At 44.6% G+C, this 14,189-nt stretch overlaps 1 protein-coding gene across 1 annotated transcript in view; it reads right to left on the bottom strand.

The window, feature by feature from the left end:
• Positions 1-13,881, bottom strand: part of numa1 (nuclear mitotic apparatus protein 1) — a 171,086-nt gene extending 157,205 nt beyond the window's left edge. Inside the window, exons 1-2 of the mRNA XM_059963590.1 lie at positions 13,772-13,881; positions 8,094-8,241 (exon numbers count right to left, since the gene is read on the bottom strand). The gene's annotated coding sequence lies outside the window, so the exon portion shown is untranslated. The remainder of the gene's footprint in view (positions 1-8,093; positions 8,242-13,771) is intronic.
• Positions 13,882-14,189: the final 308 nt, after the last annotated feature.

A 14,189-nucleotide genomic window follows, 5' to 3' on the forward strand; every position in this document is an offset into this window, starting at 1 on the left:
GGGACCAGGTGAGGTCATCCATGATGTGAACTCCCAGGAACCTGGTACACTTCACTCTCTCTATAGAGCTGCCATGTATTCGCAGAGGGTATGGTTCATCTGCACCTTCCTGAAGGCCACAATGATTCCCTTTGACTTTTCCATATTCAGACTTGGCTGTACTCCTCATACCAATCCACCAGCCACTCCACTTCCTCTCTGTACTCTGTCTCATCGTTGTCGATGAGGCCAACCACTGTTGTGTCAATTAGTCTTTGTAAATTGTGCCATGTTTAGGTTGGGGTTAAACTGATGTTTCTGGGGGTTTCCTGGAGCAGCGTCGGTCAGAGGGCCAGAAGCGCCTATTCCGCGCTGTATCACTGGATAAAATTAAAATTCAAAACTGCTCTAACTGAAGAAATTCACTTTCTTATAGATGCAAGATCATTTCAATTGTAATGAAATACTTTGCATCTCATTGTGAAATCTTTACAGTGCAACATAAATACAACGTATTTTCAAATAAATGAAACATTGTAATTCGTAGAACACAACAGGCCCCTCTACCCATGAAGATCAATCCAGCCCTCCATTTTTCTATCGTCCATCTGCCAAAGGATCTCTTCAATGACCCTAATGTATCTGTCTCTCCCAACACCCCTAGCAGTGTGTTCCATGCACCCACCACTCACTGGGTGTAAAAAAAAACTGACCTCCAACATCCCCTCAAGTTCAGTTTATTGTCATTCATCTGTATACATGTATACCACCAAACGAACAACATTCCTCTGGACCAAGGTGCACAACACAGCAGATACAACTCACACACATCTGTACACATGTATACCACCAAACGAACAACATTCCTCTGGACCAAGGTGCACAACACAGCAGATACAACTCACACACATCTGTACACATGTATACCACCAAACGAACAACGTTCCTCCGGACCAAGGTGCACAACACAGCAGATACAACTCACACACATCTGTACACATGTATACCACCAAACGAACAACGTTCCTCCGGACCAAGGTGCACAACACAGCAAATATAACTCACACACATCTATACACATGTATACCACCAAACGAACAACGTTCCTCCGGACCAAGGTGCACAACACAGCAAATATAACTCACACACATCTATACACATGTATACCACCAAACGAACAACGTTCCTCCAGACCAGGGTGCACAACACAGCAGATATAACTCACACACATCTGTACACATGTATATCACCAAACGAACAACGTTCCTCTGGATCAAGATGCACACAGTATATGTAACTCTCACACAAAGTTATATTACCACTCAAATTAACAGATAAGGTGCATATACGATACTTTAAAAAGGTAACAGTATAACAGTATCTGCCTCTTCCATCACCTCCAGTGGGGTGTTCCATACATCCTACCTCTGACATCCCCCTGTACTTTCCTGCAATCATCTTTAAAATCATGCTCCCCATATTAGGGTTCTTGCAGCCGGATCTTTAGACGGACGGCCAATGGCCCAGATAAGTTTCTGGTTCACAGTGCAATTGGAATATCTTCACACATACCGAAATACAGTGAAAAGCTTGACTTGCATACTATTCAGATCAGATCATTTCACAGAACATTGCAGTAGAACAAGGCAAAGCAGTAACAGAAAGCAGAGTAGAGTGTGACAGTTACAGAGAAAGTGCAGTACAGGTGACCCCATAACGCAGCATTAGTGTGACACTATTACAGCTCGGGGAGTTCGGAATTCACTTCCAGAGCAGTTCCGTAAGGAGTCTCCATGCGTCCCCTGTGGAATGTGTGGGTTTCCTCCGACAGTCCAAAGATGTACTGGGTAGGTTAACTGGACATTCTAAATAGTCCTGTGACTAGGTTGGGGTTAAATTCAGGCTGTTTTGGGTTGCTGGGGCCATGAGGCTCAAAGAACCAGAAAGGCCTACTCTGCTCTATATCACCAGATAAATAAGTAAATAAAACCGTAAGGTACAAGGGCCATGACAGGGTAGATTGTAATGTCAGGAGTACATCTTATCGTACTAGGGAACCATTCAATAACAGTGGGATTTGTGCCTGGTGGAACGTGCTTTTTTGTATCTTCTACCCAGTGGGAGGAGAGAGAAGAGAATGTCTGGGGTGGGTGGGATCTTTGATTATGCTGACGACTTTACAGAATATACCTGGAGGCACATGACAAGATAGGCCAAAGCCAGCATGGTTTCCTGAAAGGAAAATCCTGCCTGACTAACCTATAGCAATTCTTTGACAAAATTACAAGCAGGGTAGACAAAGGAGATGCAGTAGATGTGGTGTACTTGACTTTTCAGAAGGCCTTTGACAAGGTGCCACACATGAGGCTGCTTAGCAAGATAAGAGCCCATGGAATTACAGCGGAGTTACTAGTGTGGGTGGAGAATTGGCTGATTGGCAGAAAACAGAGTGGGAATAAAGGGATGCTATTCTGGCTGGCTGTCGGTTACCAGTGGAGTTCCACAGGGGTCTGTGTTGGGACCACTGCTTTTCATGATGTATGTCAATGATTTGGACTATGGGATTAATGGATTTGTGGTTAAATTTGCTGATGATACAAAGGTAGGTGGAGGAATGGGTAGTGTTCAGGAAACAGAGAGCCTGCAGAGAGACTTAGTTTAGGGGAATGGGCAAAGGAGTGGTAAAAGAAACACAATGTTGGAAAGTGTATAGTCATGCACTTTGGTGGAAAAAATAAACAGACAGACTATTACTTAGATGGGGAGAGAATTCAAAATGCAGAGATGCAAAGGGACTTTGGAGTCCTTGTGCAAGATATCCTAAAGGTTAACCTCCAGGTTGAGTCAGTGGTGAAGAAGGCGAATGCAATGTTGGCATTCATTTCTAGAGATATAGAATATAAGAGCAGGGATGTGATGTTGAGGCTCTATAAGGCACTCGTGAGACCACACTTGGGCTCCTTATTTAGAAAGGATAGACTGACATTGGAGAGCGTTCAGAGAAGATTCATGAGGATGATTCCAGGAATGAAAGGGTTACCATATGAGGAACGTCTGGCAGCTCTTGGGCTGTATTCCCTGGAGTTCAGGAAGATTGGTGGGGGGGGGGGGGGGGGGGGCGGGGCGGGATCTCATAGAAACATTCCGAATGTTAAAAGGCCTGAACAGATTAGATATGACAAAGCTATTTCCCATGGTAGGGGAGTCTAGGACAAGAGGGCACAGCTTCAGGATTGAAGGACGTCCTTTTTGAACTGTGATGCAGAGAAATTACTTCAGTCAGAGGGTGGTAAATCTGTGGAATTTGTTGCCACAAGCTGCTGTGGAGGCCAAGTCATTGGGTGCATTTAAGGCAGAGATAGCGAGGTTCTTGATTAGCCAGGGCATCAAAAGGTATGGGGATGACTGGGAAAATTGGATCAGCCAATGATTGAATTGCAGAGCAGACTTGATGGGCTGAATGGTCTACTTCTGCTCCTGTATCTTATGATTTTAACTAAGGCAGCGAGTTGTAGGGAGTCCATGGAAGGGAGGCTGATTTCCGTGATGTGCTGAGCTGTGTCCACAACTCCCTAGTTGCTTGCGGTCAGGGGCAAGGCAATGGCTATACAAGGCCTTTCTGCAGGGTATCAATAAAAATTTGGTAAGAGAACTTGAAGCAACCAACCTCAACAGCCTCAATGTAGAATCAGCACCAGAATCAGGTTTACTATCACTGGAATGTCAGGCAATTTGTTGTTTTGCAGCAATACATAGTAATATTAAAAACTATAAATTACAATTAAGATACGTATATATGTACGCACACACACACACGGTGATGCAGCTGGTCACAACACTCTTCATGGTAGAGAGGAACATGTGCATAACCACCTTCCCCTTCCCAAAGTCGATGACAAGCTCTTTGGTTTCTCGACGAAGAGAACACGTGGCAGCTGGCAATGAACTTCTCTCTCATCCGCCAATGTCACACTCGTTAGCCACAGTCACGAGCAAAAGCTCTACAGTCACCACATAATCTTTCATTGTCAATGGAAGGACCTCACTGTCTGAGGAAACCTGGGCCTTCAAAACTACTGATCAGAGATAGACAATAATTAGTAACGGAGTATTATTTCAAGTTTTCCTTCTCTCCAGTGGCCATTTTCCTCATTGTCCTATTGGGGTCCCAAAATGAAACTCAACTTAGGAAAATCATCTTTCCCCAAGGTTTACGTTTACAGAGAGCAGAGCAGAAACCACATTAGGAGATCGGCTATCTATAAATGTCAAGAAGCATTCTGTCACATCTTGTCAAAAGGCTTGCCTGGATTAAGATAAGAACACAAGAAAAATAACTCAACCATCTGGCCCACGAGACCACAGAACACAGGAGCAGAATCAGTCCATTTGGCCCATTGAGCCTGCTCCACCATTCCATCATGGCTGATTTATTAGCCCCCTCAACCCCATTCTCCTACCGTCTCCCCGTAACCTTTAGCACCCCAACCAACCGAGAAACTATATATCAACATCTGCTTTGAACATATGTTCAAGGTTCAAAGTTCAACTTATTATCATACATACATGCCAGTACATACAACCCTGAGATTCTTTTTCTGCGAGCATACTTAGCAAATGTATAGAATAATAACTGTAAACAAGGTCAATGAACAAAAAGCTGTGCAAATGCAAATATAAATAGCAATAAATAACGAGCAAGATAAAGAGTCCTTAAAGTGAGAACAATCGGTTGTGGGAACACCAGAAGTAGAATGAGTGTAGTTATCCCCTTTTGTTCAAGGGCCTGATGGTCAAGGGTTAATAGCTGTTCTTGAAACTGGTGGTGCAAATCCAATGACTTTGCCTCCACAGCTGCCTGTGGCAATGAATTCCACAGATTCAACAAAAACACCTATCATCAGCATGACATCAAAAACTGCCTGACTGAAGAAATTCCTCCTCATCTCTGTTCTATTCTGTCTGTTCTGTCAAGCCTGCTTTGCCATTCACTGAGATCTTGTCTGAGTGATCTTTGTGAATGTCTTTGGACTCAGCTTCACTAACCTGCTTTTTCCCTGTTACACTTAATTCCCCGGTTATCACTGATCTTACTGTGTGTTAATGAGGTAGCCTCTACTACTTCCCTTCAACTTCTGACTTTGATCGTTTTTAAAGAGTTGGTAATAGGCTGACCGGCAGGTTCCTTCAACACAGAAGCAGCTTCAAGTTGAAGTTTGTTGTCATCTGTCTGTACATACATACAACCAAATGAAACAACATTCCTCCGGTCCACGGTGCATCCACAAAACACAGCACATAAAGCAAAATATTACCATAAATAAAGTACAAAATATAATTATAAGCATATGTAGTATGCTGCACCGGTAAATTATTAAACAGCTCACTGTCCTAGTGATGAGACCTCAGTGGTGGCAGGCTGTTCATGAGTCTCATAGCCTGAGGGAAGAAGCTGTTACCCCGTCTGGCCGTCCTAATCCTGACACTGGGTCAAAGAGATGGTGGGATGGGTGGTAGGAATCCTTGCCAATAATTAGGGACCTTTGTCTGCAACAGTCCCTGTAAACGTCACGGGGGGGGGGGGGGGGGTGGAGTGAGACCCCAATGAACCTCCTGGCAGTTTTACTGTCCTCTGCACGATCTATACTTCATTAGGAGTTTGAACAGATATGGCATGTTAACAAATATGCTCAAAAACTTCTATAGTTGTACCATAGAGACCATTCTGACAGGCTGCATCATTGTCTGGTATGGGGGGGGGGGGGGTGCTACTGCACAGGACCAAAAGAAGCCGCAGAAGGTTGTAAATCTAGTCAGCTCCATCTTGGGCACTACCCTACAAAGTACGCAGAACACCTTTAGTGAGCGGTGTCTCAGAAAGGCAGCGTCCATTATTAAGGACCTCCAGCACCCAGGGCAGCCCTTTTCTCACTGTTACCATCAGGGAGGTAGAGGAGCCTGAAAGCACAAACACAGTGATTCAGGAACAGCTTCTTCCCCTCTGCCAACCGATTCCCGAATGGACATTGAAGCTTTGGACACTACCTCACTTTTAAAAATATACAATATTTCTGTTTTTGTACATTTTTTAAATAATCTATTCAAAATACGTCATTAATTTACTTGTTTATTTATTGTTTTATTTTATTTTTTTTCTCTCTCTCTCCCTGCTATATTATGTATTGCATTGAACTGCTGCTGCTAAGTTAACAAATTTCACATCAAGTGCCGGTGATAATAAATCTTAGCGGTTCCTAACCAGACCGGCTGTGTGGACCTGTCAGCCCCTCTGCTACACCTTGCCATTCAAACGGCTGGAGGACAACTCAGAGCTTCGGTGGCAATCATGCTTAATGGCAGCTGTGTTTTTGTCGTAACAAATTATCAGTGCTTCATCAGTAACAAATTATAAACTCCACAGCTGCAGTTGAGGTTTCTCAGAACGTTTGTTATCACTGAGATGCGTTGTGAAATTTGTTTTGCAATACATAAAAATTACATTAGATTGCTAAAATATACAAATAGTGCAATAAAAAAACAGACCATTCAAAACATTGAGTGTGGGTCCTTCGTGCTCCTGTACCTCCGAGGGGAGGAAGGCATATTTTGATTGTGAGGGTCCTTAATGCCACCTTCTGCATGGCTTTGATGCTGGAGAGACTGATGCCCATGATGGAACTGGATGAATCTACAACCTGCTGCAGCCTTTTCCAATCCTGTGCAGTGGCACCTACAGACCAGGCAGTGATGCTACCAGCTAGTATGCTCTCCACGGTACACTTGTAGAAATTTGCAAGGAACTTTGGTGACATACATGTCATCATAGACTACCTCTTGTAGGAATTCACAGGAAAATACAGAAATACAATAGTTTTTATGAAAGTATATACATAATCTGACAAACAACCAATTTGCAAACGATAAATTGTGTAAATAATAAAAAACGTATATATACATACTAATAAAGAATACTGAGAACATGGGTTTTAGAGTCTATGAAACTGAGTAATAGGTCGTGGCATCAGTTCAGAGTTTGGGTGTTTGAGGTTATCCACACAGGTTCAGGAGCCTGATGGTTGAAGAGTAATAACTGTTCCTGAACCTGGTGGTGTGGGATCTCCTGCCTGATGGTAGTAGTGAGCAGAGAGCATGGCTTGGATGTAGGGTCCTTGCTGGCGGGTGCTACTTTCTTGTGGCAGCAACACAGATGTGGGGAGAGTTCTGCCTGTGACACACAGAGCTACATCCACCACTTTTTCTGTTCCTGGGGAAACTCCTGAGTGAATATAGTTGCTGGCTTGCCTTCTTTGTAAATGCAGCAGTACGTTGGGCCCAGGATAGATCTGAATTCTGATCTCTGGATTTTCAGGCCAGGCTTCTATGCTATTGCCCAGTAATTTAACCAACACGTTGCCTCTTCATAGTGGCAAGGAACCGCCATTCCAAAGAAAGTACTCCAGAGCCTCGGAGTTTGGGAAGGTTCAGCACGACATCTAAAAAGTTGACAAACTTGTATCAAGGTGTGGAGGAGAGTATATTGACTGGCTGCATCACAGCTGGGTATGGAAACACCAATGCCCTTGAACAGAAAATGCTACAAAAAGGAGCAGATACAGCCCAACATTGAGCACATTTACACAGAGCGATGTTGCAGGAACCATCCATCATCAGGGACCCCACTACACAGGTCATACTCTCTTCTCACTGCTGCCAACAGGAAGGTGGTACAGGAGCCTCACGACTCACATCACCAGATTCAGGAACAGTTATTATCCCTCAACCATTAGGCTCTTGAACCAGAGGGAATAACTTCACTCACCCCAACATTGAACTGCTCCCATAACCCATGACCTCACTTTCAAGCATTCATCTTATGCTCTCAGTATTATTGCTTATTTACTTTTATTATCCTTTTCTTTTTTACTTTTATTTTTGCATTTGCATTATTGTCTTTTGCAATTGGTTGTTTGCCCATCTGTCATGTGTGGCTTTTCATTGATTCTATTGAGTTCCTTTGAATTTAATAAGTACGCCCACAAGAAAATGAATCTGTGTTGGATATGAAGACATTTATCCACTTTGATAATAAATTTACTTCGAACCAGTTCACTCACCTGATGGACTTTGGAACAGGTGATCCCCGTGAGGGTTGTTGTGCCTGGAAATATTAGAGAATTCTCCGTTTCCGAACTCTGCTCTAGATTATTTCCAAAATAAGTCCTCCTTCTGGTAAGATGGCAGTGCGCTCGGACGCAGCTGCTTCTGCGGGGTCAACCAGAGGTGTTATTCTCTTAAAATGTGTTTTTGTGAATGCAATTGTAAAGAAAGCACAACAACACCTCTACTTCCTTAGGAGTCTGCAGAGATTTAGCTTGATGTTAAAAACTTTGACAAACATTTATAGATGTGTAGTGGAGTGTACTGACTGGCTGCATCACAGCCCAATATGAAAACACCAATGCCTTTGAATGGAAAATCCTACAAATGGTAGTGATTCAGCCCAGTATATCACAAGTAAAGCCCTCCCCACCACTGAGCACGTCCACACGAAATGCTGTCACAGGAAAGCAGCATCCATCATCAGAGATCCCCACCACCCAGGGCATGCTCTCTTTTCACACCACCAAAATAAACAAGAGCCTCAGGACTCACACCACCAAAATCAAAGACAATTACTACCCCTCAGCCATCAGGCTCTCAAACAAAAGGGTAACTACTCTCACTTGCCCCAGCATTGAAATATTCCCACAACCAATGACCTCACTTTAAGGACTCTTTACCTTGTTATTTCATGTTCTCATTATTATTGCTATTTATTTAGGACTGTATGCAGTGACATATACATACTTTAATAATAAAATCTACTTTGGACTTTCCCGCTGGACATTGGTAGTCTGGAATGCTGCAAGTCTGATACACTGGTTTATTGGCAAACAGCGGGGGAGCAGTGTGGTCTGGTCAGAGCAAGACTGGGGCCTCAAGGCAGCACAAGGGAAGTGCTGCCCCCCAGCGTTCACTCAGCATAACACAACCTGTATTGTGTTTGACTGCACACTCCTGCAACATTCATGGACTTCAACGATATTTTTGCGGGACTGCATTTTACTCCCATCTTACATGTGCCTTGTGCTGTGCAGTTAGTACTCTGTTTTGCACCTTGGGCTCAGAGTAACACTGTGTCATTTCATATTCATGTATGGTTGAAGGACAATTAAATGAACTTAAACCCCATTTGATGAATTTTTCTATAAGTCATGAAGCAAGTCATTAGGATCTTGGCTATTCTGCGCACTAACCTCAATAACTTACAAAAAAATAACCAAATGTTGGTCACGAGTAACGGTGTTTTAATATCACCGGCATACAGTGTGAAATTCAATGTTTTGCAGCAACATGAAATAAAACTACAAATTGCAATAAGAAACAATCAAAAGTTAAACTAAATTAGTGCAAAGAGCAAGCAAACAAAAATAGTGAGGTAGTGTTCATGGGCTGATTGTCCATTCTGAAATCTGATGACAGAGGGAAAGAAGCTGGAACGTTGAGTGTCTGTCTTCAGGCCCTATACATTCTCCTTGATGTGGGCATATGCTGGCTGATGATTCAGACCCTTCAGTGTTGCCTGTCTCCTGATGCTGGGCTCACCATTACCCATGATACTTCTCATCTGCATAGTGTTCTCAACCACCCTACAGAAACACCCTACTCGGAGACACACTTCTTCTGTGACTCTGGACAAATGTTCTTATCTTTGTCATCAGTGAGCAACATATGGTGGTGGCTGGCCTGTCAGGTCCGACAATGACAGGGAGAGTTCTTAAAGTGGAAAAGCCGTTACACTGGGCAGTTCCACTCTCTCCACCTTGGAAATCCAGGCCCAGTGGTACAAGTAGTCATCACAAACTGGGGTCTTCCTTGGTTGCAGAGGATCTCATCGGCCCCAGTCCACACACTAGGACTGGCATATCCCTATCTCACCAAAGCTACCATCACCTGCTGTAGCCTGCCGGTCGACATGGTGTACCAGTAGACAGATTACAGGAAAATAATGGGTCATAAAAATCCATTACTGTCATGATAGCTGTTCCTGGTTTTGTACCAATTCCATTTAATGACACCAACATAGAAAACCATTCAGCCCATCAAGCCCATGCATACTCTTTAGAACACAGGCCGTTTGGCCTACAATGTAACCTACTCCAGAAACTGCCTAGAATTTCCCTATCACATAGCCCTCTATTTTTCTAAGCTCCGTGTACCTATCTAAGAGTGTTGTAAAAGACCCCATTGTATCCACCTCTACCACCTTCACTGGCAGTGCATTCCACACCCACCACTCTGTGTGAAAAATTTACCACTGATATCTCCTCTGTACCGACTACCAAGCACCTTAAAATTGTGCCCTCTCATGTTGGCCATTTCAGCCCTGGGAAAAAGCCTCTGACTATCCACACAATCAATGCCTCTCATCATCTTATACACCTCTATCAGGTCACCTCTCATCCTCAGTCAGTCCAAGGAGAAAAGGCCAAGTTCACTCAACCTATTCTCATAAGGCATGCTCCCCAATCCAGGCAACATCCTTGTAAATCTCCTCTGCATCCCAATTGTCAGGATGGAGCTCCCAGGACCGGACACCATCTATTCCAGCAAACTCAGGAGGAAAGCAATCAGCAGAACCAGAGACACCACACACCCCGGCCACTCCCTGTTTGACCCGCTGTCATCAGCAAAAGGTTCAGGACACTAAAAGCCAGAACAAATAGACTGAGGAACAGCTTCTACCCCAGAGCTGTGGCCTCCATCACACCACTCCCACAGAACAGTGACTGAAACTGTGAGCATACACAAGGACTCAAATACTTGCACTAACGACACTTTGTGCATTACTGTGATATTCTGGTGCTGCTACAACTTATTTTCTGCTACTTATCTATTTAATACTGTTTTCTATTACTGTCTTGTTTTTATCTAATTTTATTTAATTATTGTTTTTATTTAATTACCTGAGAGGAAGCCAAACAGAGTTTCATTGTATCTATGTATAATTACGATAAAGATCATTCATTCATTGTTTCCACATTCTTTCTATAATGAGGTGACCAGAACTGAGCACAGTACTCCAAGTGGGGTCTGACCTGGGTTCTATATAGCTGCAACATTACCTCTCGGCTCTTGAACGCAAATCCACAGTTGATGAATGCCAAAACACTGTATGCCTTCTTAACAACACCGTCAACCTGTGCAGCAACTTTTGAGTGTCCTATAGACACAGACTCAATAGGTTTCAACAGCTACATTTAATGTCAGAGAAATGTATAAACTATACATCCTGAAATTCTTTTTCTTCAAGATCTCATTGATCCTCCACACTGCCAAGAGTCTTACCATATTACTATATTCTGCCATTATATTTGACCTACTGAAATGAACCACTTCACACTTAACTGGGTTAAACTCCATCTGCCACTTCTCAGCCCAGTTTTACATCCTATCAATGTCCCGCTGTAACCTCTGACAGCCCTCCACACTATCCACACCACCACCAACTTTTGAGTCATCAGCAAACTTACTAACCTGCCTTTCTACTTCTTCATCCAGGTCATTTATAAAAATCACAAAGAGTAAGGGTCCCAGATCAGATCCCTGAGGAACACCACTGGTCACCGACCTCCAAGCAGAAAACGAACCATCCACAACCACCTTCCGTGGTCAAGCCAATTCTAGATCCACAAAGCAAGGTCTCCTTGGATCCCGTGCCTCCTTACTTTCTGAATGAACCTTGCATGTGCAACCAGGATATCAACTACAGGACAACATCACCTGACTGCACGAGTGATGCCTCCCTCCCAGATGCGCTGAACAACTTCTATGCTCATTTTGAGGCAGAAATTGACATGGCGGTGAGGAAGTTCACCCCTCCTCCAAATGACCAACTGCTGTGTTTCATCGTGGCCGATGTGAGAAGAATCCTGTGCGGGATCAACCCACAGACGGCTGCTGGAGCAAACAATATTCCTGGCAGAGTGCTTAGAAGATGTGCAGACCAGCTAGCAGATGTTCTCACTGACATCTTCAACATCTCCCTGAGCAGTGCTACCGTTACAACGTGCTTCAAGGCCGCCACCATCGTCCCCGTGCCGAAGAAGTCTTCAGTGTCCTGCCTAAATGACTACCGTCCCATTGCACTCACATCCATCATCATGAAACATTTCGAGAAGCTCATTATGAGGCACATCAAGAACCTGCTGCCCCCCTCACTGGACCCCCTGCAGTTTATGTACTGTCCCAACCGTTCAACAGACACCAACATTGCCATCACCCTCCACCTGGACGAAAAAATGACACATACGTTCGGATGCTGTTCATAGACTTCAGTTCAGCATTCAACACAATCATCCCTCAGAAACTGATTGGAAAGCTGAGCCTACTGGGCCTGAACACCTCCCTCTGCAACTGGATCTGAGACTTCCTGACTGGGAGACCTCAGTCAGTCCGGATCGGGAGCAGCATTTTCAACACCATCACACTAAGCACAGGGGCCCCCCAGAGCTGTGTGCTTAGTCCACCGTTCACTCTGCTGACCCACAACTGTACTACAACACACAACCTGAACCATATCATCAAGTTTGCCGATGACACGACCGTGGCAGGTCTCATCAGCAAGAACAACGAGTCAGCATACAGAGAGGAAGAGCGGCTAACGGACTGGTGCAGAGCCAACCTGTCTCTGAATGTGAACAAAACAAAAGAGATGGCTGTTGACTTCAGGAGAGCACGGAGCGATCACTCTCCGCTGAGCATTGATGGCTCTTCTGTTGAGATCATTAAGAGCACCAAATTTCTTGGTGTTCACCTGGCGGAGAATCTCACCTGGTCCCTCAACACCAGCTCCATAGCAAATAAAGCCCAGCAGCGTCTCTACTTTCTGCGAAGGCTGAGGAAAGTCCATCTCCCATTCTCACCACATTCTACAGGGGTTGTATTGAGAGCATCCTGAGCAGTTGCATCACTGCCTGGTTCAGGAATTGCACCATCTCGGATAGCAAGACCCTGCAGCGGATAGTGAGGTCAGCTGAGAAGATCATCGGGGTCTCTCTTCCCACCATTACAGACATTTACACCACACGCTGCATCCACAAGGCAAACAGCATTATGAAGGACCCCACACACCCCTCATACAAACTCTTCTCCCTCCAACCATCTGGGAAAAGGCACCGAAGCATTTGGGCTCTCATGACCAGACTACGTAACAGTTTCTTCCCCCAGGCTATCAGACTGCTCAATACCCACAGCCTGGACTGACACCAGCTTACTGCCCTGTTTTCTTGTTTACTATTTATTGTAATGCCTGCACTGTTCTGTGCACTTTATGCAGTCCTGGGTAGGTCTGTAGTCTAGTGTAGTTTTTTTTCTGTGTTGTTTTTACGTAGTTCAGTGTAGTTTTCATACTGTTTCCTGTAGCACCATAGTCCTGAGAAACGTTGTCTCGTTTTTACTGTGTACTTACCAGCAGTTATGGTCGAAATGACAGTAAAAAGTGACTTGATGGGGAGCTGGATCAGAGTTCCCCTCTCCTCACACCCACCCCATCAAACACCCTTCTCTAACACTCCCTTCCCCAACAGCACTTCATCTCTCCATAACCCTCTCTTCCTCCACCTCAAACACCTTCCCCTCTGCATGACACTGGCTCCTCCTGCCCTCCACGATAAACTCTTCCTCTTATTCTTCGACACCCTTCCTCTCTTGACTTGAGCCCGCACAAGTACAGAACTGAAACCGTGCCTACCCCAGGCGACGACGCCCATCGAGGCCTAGACGGGCCCCCCCGATCCCCGGACTTTCCTCGGGAGTCGCCGATTGGCGGGATTATTTTTACACAGCCAGCGCTGTCTTCTCATTCAAACACGGGCGCCTCTCGCTCATTGGTCGGCGGCCCGGCACGTGATCCTCAACAGCCGTGACGCCGGCATCCGGGTATTCCAGCCACACCCCGCCTTCTTAACATCCGGGTAATTGAGCGCAAATGCTTCAAGAATCGCTATAAAAACAGAGAATGTTGATACTTTTTTATTGTCGAACAGTGCCTGCGGATAATGCAACTGGTACAAGCGGATGGCCTGTTTAGTTTAATTATCGTTTAATTAAATACGATCTCGGAACGTCGTGTTGTACATCCGGGCACGTTTTCCCGATGTGCGACGTCT

This window comes from Hypanus sabinus, chromosome 3 (assembly GCF_030144855.1).
Source record: "Hypanus sabinus isolate sHypSab1 chromosome 3, sHypSab1.hap1, whole genome shotgun sequence".
Taxonomy (NCBI): Eukaryota; Metazoa; Chordata; class Chondrichthyes; order Myliobatiformes; family Dasyatidae; genus Hypanus; species Hypanus sabinus.